Source organism: Cervus elaphus, chromosome 25 (assembly GCF_910594005.1).
Source record: "Cervus elaphus chromosome 25, mCerEla1.1, whole genome shotgun sequence".
Classification (NCBI taxonomy): domain Eukaryota; kingdom Metazoa; phylum Chordata; class Mammalia; order Artiodactyla; family Cervidae; genus Cervus; species Cervus elaphus.
Window position 1 is genome coordinate 52022863 of NC_057839.1, and position 13693 is coordinate 52036555.

The window sequence follows — 13693 nt, forward strand, 5'->3', positions numbered from 1 at the left end:
AATGATGTAACACTATTCAATTCATCACTGTTAGATTAAGTTGCTATTGAAAATAACCACTCAAACAAGTGTTGGTATAATCTGAGTTGCTAAACTATGGCCAGAGGGTCATATTCGACCTACTGTCTGTTTTTGTATAGACCACAAAGAAAGAAAGCTGTTACACTTTTTAATAGCTACATCTAAAATTATTGTATAAGTACCTATATAATATTGTCAATTTTGCTTCTTTCTTGAAAACTTTAAACCACTTACTATCTAGTCATTTAAATAAAAGTCTGCCAGCCTTTATGTCAAATGAACAAAAACACTGAGGAAACAGAAAAGCTGAATTCTACTTTATTGTTTTAAAATTATACCTTTGTGACCTCAAAAAGGATACTGTTATGTTAGACCCGATTTCTTCATCTTTAAAATGGACATAGTAATATGATTTGATCACTTCATACATATAATAGTTCCCAAAGAAGTAATTTGCATGCAATCTCTTTGAAAAGTATATAACACAGTATTTTGGATATGTTATGAAATTAAAGTACACAGAAGGTTTGACTTTAAGAGCAGGCTCTGGAGTGATTGCTGAATTTCAATCCCAGATAAACCACTTTCTAGCATTGTTGATTTAGGGAAACTTGCCCTAAATTAATCTAAGCTATTTAGCTTAACAAACTTTCTGTAACCTGTTACTGTTATTTGCTTTTATTTTTGCAAGTTGAAGCCGTGTGAAGAAGTAACTGTTGGCAGGTCACTGTTTCCCTGATAAGTTTTTACCCACCTCTTTCCTAGAAATCTGCCTCCATTCCCACTGGCAGTGACAAATTTTCTGATAATGAACGGTTTCTTCTGGAAATTCTTTTTTATGGGGTTGACTTTCTTTGTGGTTCAATTGCTTGGGAAACACTCGACCCTGATCTTATCCTGCAATTTGGTCACCGTGTCTTTTATCGCAAGGATATTGCATCTTGGCTTAGAGATGTTCCAGTTTTTCACAGCTCCCTCCTACATTGACTTGGAGATTTGTCTTTCTTCTGACTCAATCTCTTCTCCAATAATTCTAGAATACTGAGAAACTATTGCATATAGTGCTTGGGTGGGTCGAGTTCCAACATGAAACTATGAATAGATTAGGGCAGATTTCCTATTATTTTTAAGAATCCTACTTTTCCAATGTAAATGTCATACATTTCACTTGCTTGCATGACAACAATAATCTAGGGGCCTAATGTTAAACCTAAGAATGAAATCTTTCTAGTGGATTTTTTCCACACTTATGCTGGGTCACATAACTCAGTAGGATAATAGCAGTCCTGCTGCTGCTGCTGCTGCTAAGTCGCTTCAGTCGTGTCCGACTCTGTGCGACCCTATAGCCCACCGGGCTCCCCCGTCCCTGGGATTCTCCAGGCAAGAACGCTGGAGTGGGCTGCCATTTCCTTCTCCAATGCATGAAAGTGAAAAGTGAAAGTGAAGTTGCTCAGTCGTATCCAGCTCTTCCCGACCCCATGGACTGCAGCCCACCAGGCTCCTCTGCCCATGAGATTTTCCAGGCAAGAGTACTGGAGTGGGTTGCCATTGCCTTCTCTGAACAGCAGTCCTAGGCCTGCTTAATCTGAGGACCATACCAGCAAATATCCTTCATAACCATGACCCTACTACACAAATCAACTACAAACATTTGTCTTAGACTTCCAAAATCCTATTTTTTTCTTGGTGCCTTCTCTATGCTCAGAATATTATGTCAACTTTCATCCTATGGCAACTCGATAAGTATCCACAACTTGAGACAGCTCAGGGCCCTGAGTCACTTATATTAACAACCAAATTTCACATCTGCTAAGTATGTGAAATATTTACCCCTAAAACATCACAGTGTTAACACATCTATGATCTTGAACCAGCCTATTTCCCTAACTTTACTAAAATAGACTGAATTTAGTAGATGATCCGAAGAAGATTGCTTCAATTCAGATCATTAGCTAAGATGTCCATTCAAGGATATGTTAGAACTCAATTCAGCAAAGCCTGATTTTTTCCATTAAGCTGCTCACTTTGAAAGCAAAGTTCACTACAACAGGGATGATAGTTTTCCTTTTAAAAATAAATTAGAAAACAAAGTTTGCATCATAATGATCCTGGAATAATTAGAATTATTTCAAGCTATTAATAATAGTGTTACTCTGGTTGTTTTTATTAAAATGTTTTAGGTATTTAAGTTGCTGCTAAATCATATTGCTGTAGAGTGATTTTATGTGAATTTTTCTTAATTAAAGATAGTAAAAGCAGAGTGTAGCAACTTAGTTTTTCCACAGTCCATCATTTTGCAACAAACTGTGAGTATGTGTGTCCTCTGTCATTAGTATAATAAATTGTATGCTTTAGCTATAAATGAAGATGTAAATTGTGAATCATTAATTTTCTCAAATAATATTTAATAACCTATCATTCTCATATTTTAATATCCATTGCACTGAGTTTAAAGTTAGTTATAAAAAATAAAATGACAATTTTCAGGAATGAAAAACTTTGTTCAGTTGCTCAATCGTGTCTGACTCTTTGCGACCCCATGGACTGCAGAACACCAGATTTCCCTATCCTTTACTGTCTCCCAGAGCTTTCTCAATCTCATATCCAGTCAGTGATGCCATCCAACCATCTCATCCTCTATTATCCCCTTCTCCTCCTGTCCACTGTCTCCCCCAGATCAGAGTCTTTTCCACAGTCTCTCCCAGATTAGAGTCTTTTCCAATGAATTACCTCTTCCTGCAGGTGGCCAAAGTATTGGAGCTTCAGCTTTAGCATCAGTCCTTCCAGTGAGTATTCAGGGTTGATTTCCTTTAGGATTGACTGGTTTGTCTCCTTGATGTCCAAGGGACTATCAAGAATCTTCTCCAATATCACAGTTCGAAAGCATCAATTATTTGGCACTCAGCCTTCTTTAAGGTCCAATTCTCACACCCGTACATGACTACTGGGAAAACCACAGCTTTGACTAGACTGAACTTTGTCAGCAAAGTAATGCCTCTGCTTTTTAATGTGCTGTCTAGGTTTGTCATAGCTTTTCTTTCAAGGAGCAAGAGTCTTTTTATTGCATGGCTGTGGCCACCATCTGCAGTGATTTTGGAGCTCAAGAAAATAAAGTCTGTTACTGTTTCCATTGTTTCCCCACTTATTTGCTATGAAATAATGGACTGGATGCCATGATCTTCCTTTTCAGAATGCTGAGTTTTAAGCCAGCTGTTTCACTCTACTCTTTCATTTTCTTCAAGAGGCTCTTTGGTCCTCTTCACTTTCTGCCATTAGCTTGGTTCATCTGCCTATCTGAGGTTACTAATATTTCTCCTGATATATACTGATATTTCTTGATTCCAGCTAGTGATTCATCTAACCCAGTATTTTGCATAATGTACTCTAGGCTCAGATGGTAAAGAATCTGCCTCCAATGCAGGAAACCTGGGTTCGGTCCCTGGGTTGGGAAGATCTTCTGGAGAAGGAAATGGCAACCCACTCCTTGGTTCTTGCTTGGGAAATCCCATGGACAGAGGAGCCTGGTGGGCTGCAGTCCATGGGGTCGTGAAGAATTGGACATGACTGAGCAAATAAGCACAATGTACATTCTGAATATAAGTAAATAAGCAGTGTGACAATATACACCCTTGACATACTCCTTTCCCAACTTTGAACCAGTCTGTTGTTCCATGTCCAATTCTAATTGTTGATCCTTAGCATGCATACAGATTTCTCAGGAGGCAGATAAGGTGGTCTGGTGTTCCCATCTCTTGAAGAATTTTCTGCTGTTTGTTGCGATACTTACTGTCAAAGGCTTTAATGTACTCAATGAAGCAGATGTTTCTCTGGAACTCTCTTGCTTTTCCTATGATCCACCGGATGCTGGCAATATGATCTACAGTTCCTCTGTCTTTTCTAAGTCTAACTTGTACATCTGAAAGTTCTTGGTTCATATACTGTTGAAGTCCTGCTTAGAGTATTTTGAGCATTACCTTGCTAGCATGTGAAATGAGTCAATTGTGCAGTAGTTTGAACATTCTCTGGCATTGCCCTTCTTTGGAATTGGAATGAAAACAGAACTTTTCCAGTCCTGTGGCCATGGCTGAGTTTTCCAAATTTGCTGGCATATTGAGTGCAACACTCTAACAACATGATTTTTTAAGATTTGAAATAGTTCAGCTGGAATTCCATCACCTCCACTAGTTTTGTTTGTAGTAATGCTTCCTAAGGCCCGCTTGACTTCACACTCCAGGATGTCTGCCTCTAGGTGATTCATCACACACCCGTGGTTATCCAGGTCAGTCAATAAGAATTTTTTTGTATAGGTTTTTTTCTGTGTATTCTTGCCATGTCTTCTTAATCTCTTTTGTTTCTGTTAGATTCTTGCCATTTTTGCCCATCTTTGAATTAAATATTCCCCCTTTGAATCTAAGTTTCTTGAAGAGATCTCTAGTCTTTCTCATTCAATTGCTTTTCTCTATTTCTTTGCACTGGTCACCTAAGAAGGCTTTCTTATCTCTCCTTGCTATTCTCTGGACCTATGTATTCAGTTGGGTATATCTTTCCCTTTCTCCTTTGCCTTGTGCCTCTCTTCTTTTCTCAGCTATTTGTGAGCTATTTCTCAGCCTTATTTAAAATAAGTTTAAAATAACATTTTATAGTGAAGAATATATACTCAGTGAGATAAAAATGTTCATTAAATTGTAAAGTTGGCTTTTCATGATAAACTGTGACTTACCTGAAATAACGAGTAGTTTCTCTGTTGAAAATCAAGAACTTAATTCTTGGTCTTTAGTAAGAAAAACAACACTGTATGATAAAGGTAGGAGGTCCTTGCTTTGTAGCCCCTTTGAGAGAACTGCCCTGAATGAAATATTGGTATGGTGAACTGTGTTGGCTTTTCATATTTCCAAGCAGAGCAGAAGCATCTGGAAATCAAAGTCCCCAAAGGTTTTTTCTGTGTTGCTTTTAAGCAGAATAGTAAAATGATGGAGCAGGTAAGCACCTGCCACTAACAGAAAACCAGTATTTTGTTCAGTTGAGCATTATACTGAGTGTTCAACAAATATTTACTGTCTGTTTTGTATCTAGTACTTGCATAAATATTGAGAAAGCTATCAAGTAGTATGGGTCCTTTTACATAATTACATATGAAGTTTGGAAAGAAATCAGTCAATCCCCAGGAATAAAAAACCTAGAGATTGGGAAATTACTTTCTGATAACAAAGTAAAGAAACCAGCTTTCATCTTTGAAATGGTGGGAAATCAGTTTATAGGCAGATCAAGGAGAATTTTTAATTACAACCAAAAATTTGCATTTTATTCAATAAGAAACTGGGAACTATTGAGGTTTCATTAACCAGATGAGTGACATGACAATTATTAAGCTTTGTAATAACTAATACATCTTCAGATGCTGTTCATGACCACTATCAGTAGCATGTGTTGGGAGACTAAGGTAGGAACTTCTGGAATCAAGTGTGAGATATTATTGGCCAGCTAACCTCTTTGTGAAGGCTGATATAAAATAATATCAACAGTCTATACTACTAGAGGAAATTAATGCAGTCTAAATACTTAAATCCTATAAGCTAGATGTAATTGTTAAGATAGGCATATTAGCATTAGTAAATTAAGGTCAAAGTAAAAGAAAATTCCCTGCAATAATGATATTATGAATATGTTGCAATGAAAAAGAAAGGTAATGTTTACAGATGGCACAGTATAAATGTCTAGGATTTGCTTCAGAAGTATTCAAGAGGAAGTGAGCGAACAAAGTGAGAGAATATGGAGGAAACAAGATTGGCCACAAATTGCCAAATAAAGAAGGGTAACGGAAACATGGTGTCTATCAATACTTTTTCCTTTACTGTTTATATTTCTCTTAGATTTTTGTAGTAGGAAGTTGGAAAAAATTACAAACTAAATGAAAGAAAATAGTTTGTCTATTTTTACTCCAACAACCAACATAAATCTCAGATTCCCTCCTTGCAATACAAAGACTCTTCAGAGCTTCTTCAACAATGAAAAGCAAATTACATAAAAGGGATTTTTGCCAAACACTAGAATATATTTTTCTGACTCTGGCTTCTTCCTAGAAGTCACACTTTTACTCAGTAGCTGATCTGCTTCTCTGTGGGATTGGAATCAGTTTTCTTGATTTTTTTACCCATTCTTGATGTAAGGAAATGGAGTGGAAAATGTGAAAACAGGTAATACCCCTTATCAATCAGAAAGAGTTGGTACTGATTTTGTTTTTCACTTGATGCAACTGACAGTGTCATGTGAAACTCATCCCTGGAGAAATCAACAACTAATCTTGAAGAACTCACTTATCTGTCTCTTTAAAGTATCTCTTAAAGTATCTGGATTTTATAAAAGTATCTAAATTGTAACTTCCCTTTCCCTTTGTTTATATAGACATAAACAAAAAGCAGAAAAGAATTGAAAAAGAAAACAATAAAATAATTTAAAAATTATTCTTTTTCTTTATTTTTCCTATTTTATAGTTTTTACAAATAAGAAGTGCTAAGTTAACCCATCAAAACACTTATGTCAAGAACACATGTCTAGTTTATCAACATTCGTAAACTTCCTTTAATCTATATAAAAATAGACTTAAGTTGTATTATTAATATATTCTCCATTCTTTTCTATTAAAAATCTGCACTTATGTATCAGATTTTCATGTTTAGGTCTTATCAATAGTCTCACATTAGTTTTCACAGTATTTCACCATTATAAACACTGATGTACTGCATGATATTTTCTCAATAAATATCTATAGAGTCACCCAATCTACACACACACACAGAGTTTTGCTACAAACATCAAAATCACTCCCCTGAGATAGAGTTGCAGTTTTTAATGTCTACCAGCAGCAATTTATTATTATGCTTTGTAACATTCTTATGAAACATAAAGTGAAGTGAAGTCACTCAGCCGTGTCCGACTCTTTGCGACCCCATGGACTGTAGCCTACAAGGCTCCTCTGTCCATGGAATTTTCCAGGCAAGAGTATTGGAGTCGGTTGCCATTTCCTTCTCCAGGGGATCTTCCTGACCCAGGGATCAAACCCAGGTCTCCCTCATTGCAGGCAGACGCTTTACCGTCTAAGCCACCAGGGAAGTCCCTTCTGAAACCTAGGATGCAATAATTTTATTTTACATATTTAATGGGAAATTTTTTTCAGGATATACAAAATAGAGTATGACTTAAGTTTATCCTACATCCATTGAACATAATCATGATAATGAAAAACAAAATTTTTGTATGGGATTTACATAGTGCATATACCTCATGTTTAATTAATAATAGTGGCTGATATTTATAGAGTCCCCATCGTGTAACAGTTACCATCTTGTTGTTGCGTATCTACTAACTCATGTAATCTTATTCCTGCATATCAGTTCAGTTCAGTCGCTCAGTTGTGTCCAACTTTTTGCGACCCCATGGACTGCAGCACACCAGACTTCCCTGTCCTTCACCATTCCTGCACATATATGAACTAATTTCATATTACTTTATTCTCTTTTCTCCTCTGAGGAAACTGAAGCAAACATGGGTCAAAGGACTGGCCCAAGGATTCACAATTGCTGTTTGCTACTGCCATGTGGCTGTGTGGTTTTAATTCCAGGGAAGTAGTCACCAAAATTCCTGATATTTTCCCCCCATTTTCACTACTGCATTATGACTACAAAAACTTTAGTCCATATATTTGATGAGCACGAAGTAGTAAAAGTGTTATTTCTGATTACCTGCCAAGAAACGTCACAATCTGGAAAGTTAACATTACTTTTAATAAATAAAATAAGGTCAGCAAGGCAGCTAGAAATCATCTATTGTTTATATTGTAGAAGCAAATTATTGACTTTGGCCTACAGAGAAAAAGAGCAAGTGGACAGGAAAGGAAACTGGATATTACAGTCAGTTTAACTGGGAATAGGATGAAGCCTGGTATTCAGAAGTTAATGGAGTCATGGTGAAACCCAAAGAAAAAGTTCAATTTAGTAAATAACTAAATAGGAGTAAGAGGGAGATCCTTTCAAAGCCACTAGGGAACAATATCAACTTTATGATGCAATAAAAGTATTTCCATCTTAAGGCCTGTCAAATGCAGTTAGAGGGTGAGAAAGCCCAATTATTTTTCTGTAATATGAAGTCACTCGCTATGGCAGAGATGCTGAAGTTATGCAATGGTAAGATTTCAGTACACATTAAAGAGAACTTAGAAACAAATGGACAATGATGTATGTGTATCAAGAAGTAATTAAGCAATTCACAGCAGTCATTGTTTCAAATGGAATGGCACTTTATTTCCCCGTACAAAATTTTACTGAACTATTATCTCGATAGGTACTAGGACATTAAGCTTAAAGTTGTCTTAAACTTTGATTGAATGGGAAATGCTCTCTACAATTTAAGAAACCGTTAGAAATATAAAGTAGGTGATTTTATCCCATCTTCAATATGGTTCCTTCAAAGAGTAGGAAGTAGAATTAGAGACATGCAGACTGTTATCTTATTATGGATATAGTGTAGCATTGAGAGTTTAATTATGGTAATGTTTAATTAAAGCACACATGAGTAAGATGTGTACTTTTATAACTTTAGGTATAACATTAAAAAGATGCATATATTTAAAGTATAAATTAGATGAGTTTTGACAAATGTATACACCTCAGAAACCACTACCTTATCCAAGGTACTAACCCTTCTCGTCCTCCCAAAACTCTTCTTGTACCCTTTTGCCATATGTATTCCATGCCCATCCTTCATCACCACTTTTCTGCCATCTGTCACTCTGGCTTTGTTTCCATGTTTTTAAACTCTACATAAATGGATTTATGTATTCGTCACTTATTTATTTCTGACTGTTTGCAGTCAGCACATGATCCTCTGGTTCAATTTTGGGCATGTTACTAGTTTGCTCCTTTTAATTGTGAGTAGCAGTTCATTATATAAATGCACCATAATTTATCCATTCATCTATTGATAGATATTTTGACTGTTTCCAGTTTTTTGTTGTTGTTGTTGTTATAAATAAAGGCAATCATTTATGTAATATACCTTCTCTTTCTTGGAACAGATACCTTGGAGTAAGGCAACTGCATCACGAAATATGTATATATTTAGGTTTTTAAGAAACTACCAAAATGTGTTTCAAAGTGGTTGTACTACTTTATATTCCCATGAGCAATATATGAGAGTTATTGATATTCTGTGTCACTGCCAATACTTGATATCGTTAGGGTACCTTTAACTATTCTAATAGATGTATTATATAGAAAGAATTTTAATAATTAAATATGTACTTATATAGTTTCAAATTAATTGGTCCATCTAAATTCGAATTTTTTAATCCCAGGGATTTTGAATGAACAGTGAATTAATAGTTTATCATGTTAGTGCTTCCTGATCTTTCTAGATTCCACAAGCGTTACACTTACTCTAACTTTTCCCCTTTCTGACTCTCTAAAAAGGATAAACATACCTACTCAAAAAGAAATAAACAGGTCCCTTTTTATTTCTATTAAATAATACTCTTCATGGAATAGTATTTTATGGATATTTGCTTAGTCATTTTAAAATTATTGGGAAAAATTTGTGTGGTTTGGATTTTATTATATGCCTGTTTTGGTCATTACTAATATTCAATAGCTTTAAGTGAATTTTATAATTCTTAATGTTTTATGTATTATTTATTTCATTTTGTTTGCACTTAATAATAACACCTAGAAGAAACAAAATGGAATAAATATGAGCTAACAGGAAAGGAGTAAAACACCAATAAATTATATATACTGAAAGCCATTTCTTTTAATTATGCACTGTACTTTTCTGTTATTTTAAAATAACTGCCTACTAAAATGGAAATGGGGTTTTAAAAATACCAAATGTGTTAATATTATATGTCTATTTTAAAATTATACTCCTAGCTTAAGTTAATTCTCAGTCATTTTAATTAAACCACCTTTCATTTTTAACTGACCAGGACAAAACAGAAAAAGGCTAAGGATCCATTTTGGATGTCATATAACAGTTGTGTCCCTTAAAAGGAAGGCATTATAATTACTCTAAAAAAGTTAAAGAATATTCTTGACCTTAGCAAATGTTTTCATCTATCATGTGCAATTTCAAATCAGTGCCTCCTCACTGTTTGTTAACATACTCAAACTATGAAAACAAAATATTTTTTCCATGTCATTTATAGATTAAAGTAAAAGTGTTACTAGCCTGACAGGATGAGAAAGGGGAAAAAATTGTATACCACCTTTTCTTCTTGACTGCCTGATTATGTCTGAATTAAATAGAGAGAATATCACAAAATTTTAGTCAAATAGAAAACATAATTTCATAGCTGACTGAAATATTAGAGGTAATATAGCCTAATTTCCTCATATTTTCCAATGAAATTATTAACCAGAAACTTTTTAAATGGCTCAGAGTTATAATGCTAGTTAGTGCCAGAATTTTGACTATAGTTCAAGCTTTCTTCTATTCAGTCTAGTTTTCTTTATTTTCAGAAGTTCATAGTATCTCAAATTCATGAGTATATATGAGTGAAGCTGGCCTTAAACGTGAAAAGTTTACCTTACAGACGGGTAAATTCAGCCTTTTATCTCCTCCCAAGAAGAGAACTTCACACTGATTCTCCATCTTGTCAAAACTATTTTTATGAGCTTATTAATTAAATTCCCATGATCAGTCCTCATTTATTCATTTTTGTCTTTTTTATTGCAAAGTGAATTCCAATATAAATGATGTTCTATTAAGAGCAAAATTGTTGGCATTTTGTAACATTGCATGTTAATCTTTCACCATAAGTATCTCAGGGGAATCATACACATTGAGTGCTTAGTCGCTCAGTTATGCCCAACTCTTTGCAACCTCATGGACTGTATGTAGCCAGTCAGCCTCCTCTGTCCATGGGAATTCTCCAGGCGAGAATACTGGAGTGGGCTGCCATGTCCTCCTCCAGGGGATCTTCCCAACCCAGGGATCAAACCCAGGTCTCCTGTATCACAGGCGGATTCTTTACCAGCTGAGCTACCAGGGAAGCCTAGACAAATCATATTGATCTTGCCCTATAGTATTACCCCAGGAATTTTTCCTCAACCAGTTTTATATAAAAATGTATATAATAAATAAGAACCTGTTAGTATTCCACAAACATTCTTCTGTTATCGTTAGCTCAGTACTACTGCTAAAAGATCAATTTCATAAACAGCTTGTTAGTCTGATAGTTTTATTTTCTGTAAATAACATTGATATAAAAAAGAGTGGATAGATGTATATGTATTACTGATTCATTTTGCTTTACAGAAGAATCTAACACTACATTTTAAATCAAATCTACTCCAATAAAAATATAAGCAATAAAATAACACTGATGAATGGATAAAATAAGATGTGGTACATTTATACAATATACCATATAAATACCCATATAAGTACCCATACAATACTCATATAAATAATGAAGTCTGGGCAATTTGCAAGAATGCAGATGGACTTGGAGGGTACTATGCTAAGCGAAATAAGTCAGACAAAGACAAATACTGTATGATATCACTTATATGGGGTATCTCAAATATACAACAAATTAGTGCATTTATTGGGCTTCCCTGGTGGATCATATGGTAAAGAATCTGCTGCAATGCAGGAAACCCAGGTTTGATCCCTGAGTTGAGAAGACCCCCTGGAGAAGGAAATGGCTATCCACTCCAGTATTGCCTGGAGGATTCCATGGACAGAGGAGACTGGAGGGCTACAGTCCACGGGGTCACAAAGAATCGGACATGACTGAGTGACTAACCACACACCACACACAGTGAATTTAATGAAAAAGCAGCAGACTCACAGATATAGAGAACAAACTAGTGGTTACCAGTGGGGAGAGGAAACCGAGGGAAAATATAGGAATAAAGGATTATAAGGAACAAACTATTATGTATAATATAAAATGAAAACATATTGTGTAACACAGGGAATATAACCAATATTTTATAAGAACCATAAATGAAGCATAACCTTTACAAATTGTGAATCACTATATTGTACACCTGTAATTTATATAATCTTGTACATCAATTATAATGAAATTAAACAAATGAATTAACATTAGCATTCTGAGATTTCCTCTCTCCCAATAATTAAGTCACCACATAAAAGACAGAGAGGTACTGATATGAATCTGAAGTTGAAAGAGAAGTAAGATGAAATTCATATTAGAACCATACAATCAACATCTAAACAATTGTCTTAATGCAGTTATACTTAACATCAAGAAAATCTATGAGAAATCTAAGTGGAAAGATTCCTGTACAGGGAAATCACAAAATTCCTACCAATCAGAGTAATTTTTCCTTCACTACATCACAGTTCTGACTCTTTAGCATGTACTAAAATAAAGAGTGGCTTCCATTTTGATATCCATTTAATTCTTTTTTCACTACAACATGAGTCCAACAAACATATTTGTTAGACATTGTGGAGAGCAATAGCCTTATCTGAAAGGGAAGACATTAGGTTTTCCACTAAGCATTAAAGTCCAAAAGGACAATCAACTGCTCTTCTTATTTCAAAGTTCCCATCATTAAATTATAAGTAAAATAAATATCATACTATATATTATAAGATTTCTATAAGAATCAAATGAGACACTAGGTGGGAAATTTCTTGGCATTTTAAAGACTGAATTAATTTGAATTCTTATCATTTCCTTTTAGATAGAATTTTTATTAGAAGCATTGAAAAAGCATGGTCACACCACTTTTTTGTGAGATTGTGAATGTGTCTGAGAATTTCAATAAAACATATGAAATAGTGAGAGATTTAAGAAACTTCTAGATAAAACTCAAACAGACTAAAAATTAAATTTTCAACTCCATAGTTATTTGAATCGTTGATGTTACATTATGTCCCTTTGGAGAGCTGATATATCATAAATCATCATAATTTTGGCCTAAATGTTCTTGTGATAGACATATACTAGAGTAAGGTCATATTCCTATTTTTAACAAATCCAATAATTACTATTTTGAGGAAGAGGGCAAATTAATTGCAAAAGAGAGGGAAAAATTAAAATTGACCAATGTGAGCTAATGAAATTACATCACATGGAAGATCTAGATTTAGTTTATTTTTTAGGCAAAAGTTTATTTTTTGTTGAATTTTATTTTCTACTCAAATATAGATAACTATGTGTTGTGGTTAAGCTGTTACAGGGTAATATTTTATCAGTCACAAAACACATTTTTAAGGATGAAAAATGTTGTTTTGCAAATCATAAAAGCAAGACAAATTTCCTGTACTTTTGGAAGCAAGTATTTTTGTCTGTTTGGTGTTAGGGAATTTTTAAGCATCAAGATTTTACGGTTAAAGTGTTGTTGGTCAGTCACCAAGTAATGCCCAGTTCTTCACGACCCTGGGTACTGCAGCATGCCAGGCTTCCCTGTCCCTCACCGCCTCCTGGAGTTTGTACAAGTTCATGTCCATGGCATCCGTGATGCCATCCAACCATCTCATCCTCAGTTGCCCTCTTCTCCTTCTGCCTTTAATCTTTCCCAGCTTCAGGGTTATCCCAGTTAGAGTGGCCTGAGTTTTAATTCTGGATTTGCTCTGTACTGGCTACGTGGCAGTGGTAAATTTATTTAACTTCTCAGTGTGAGTGCATGCTCAATCATGT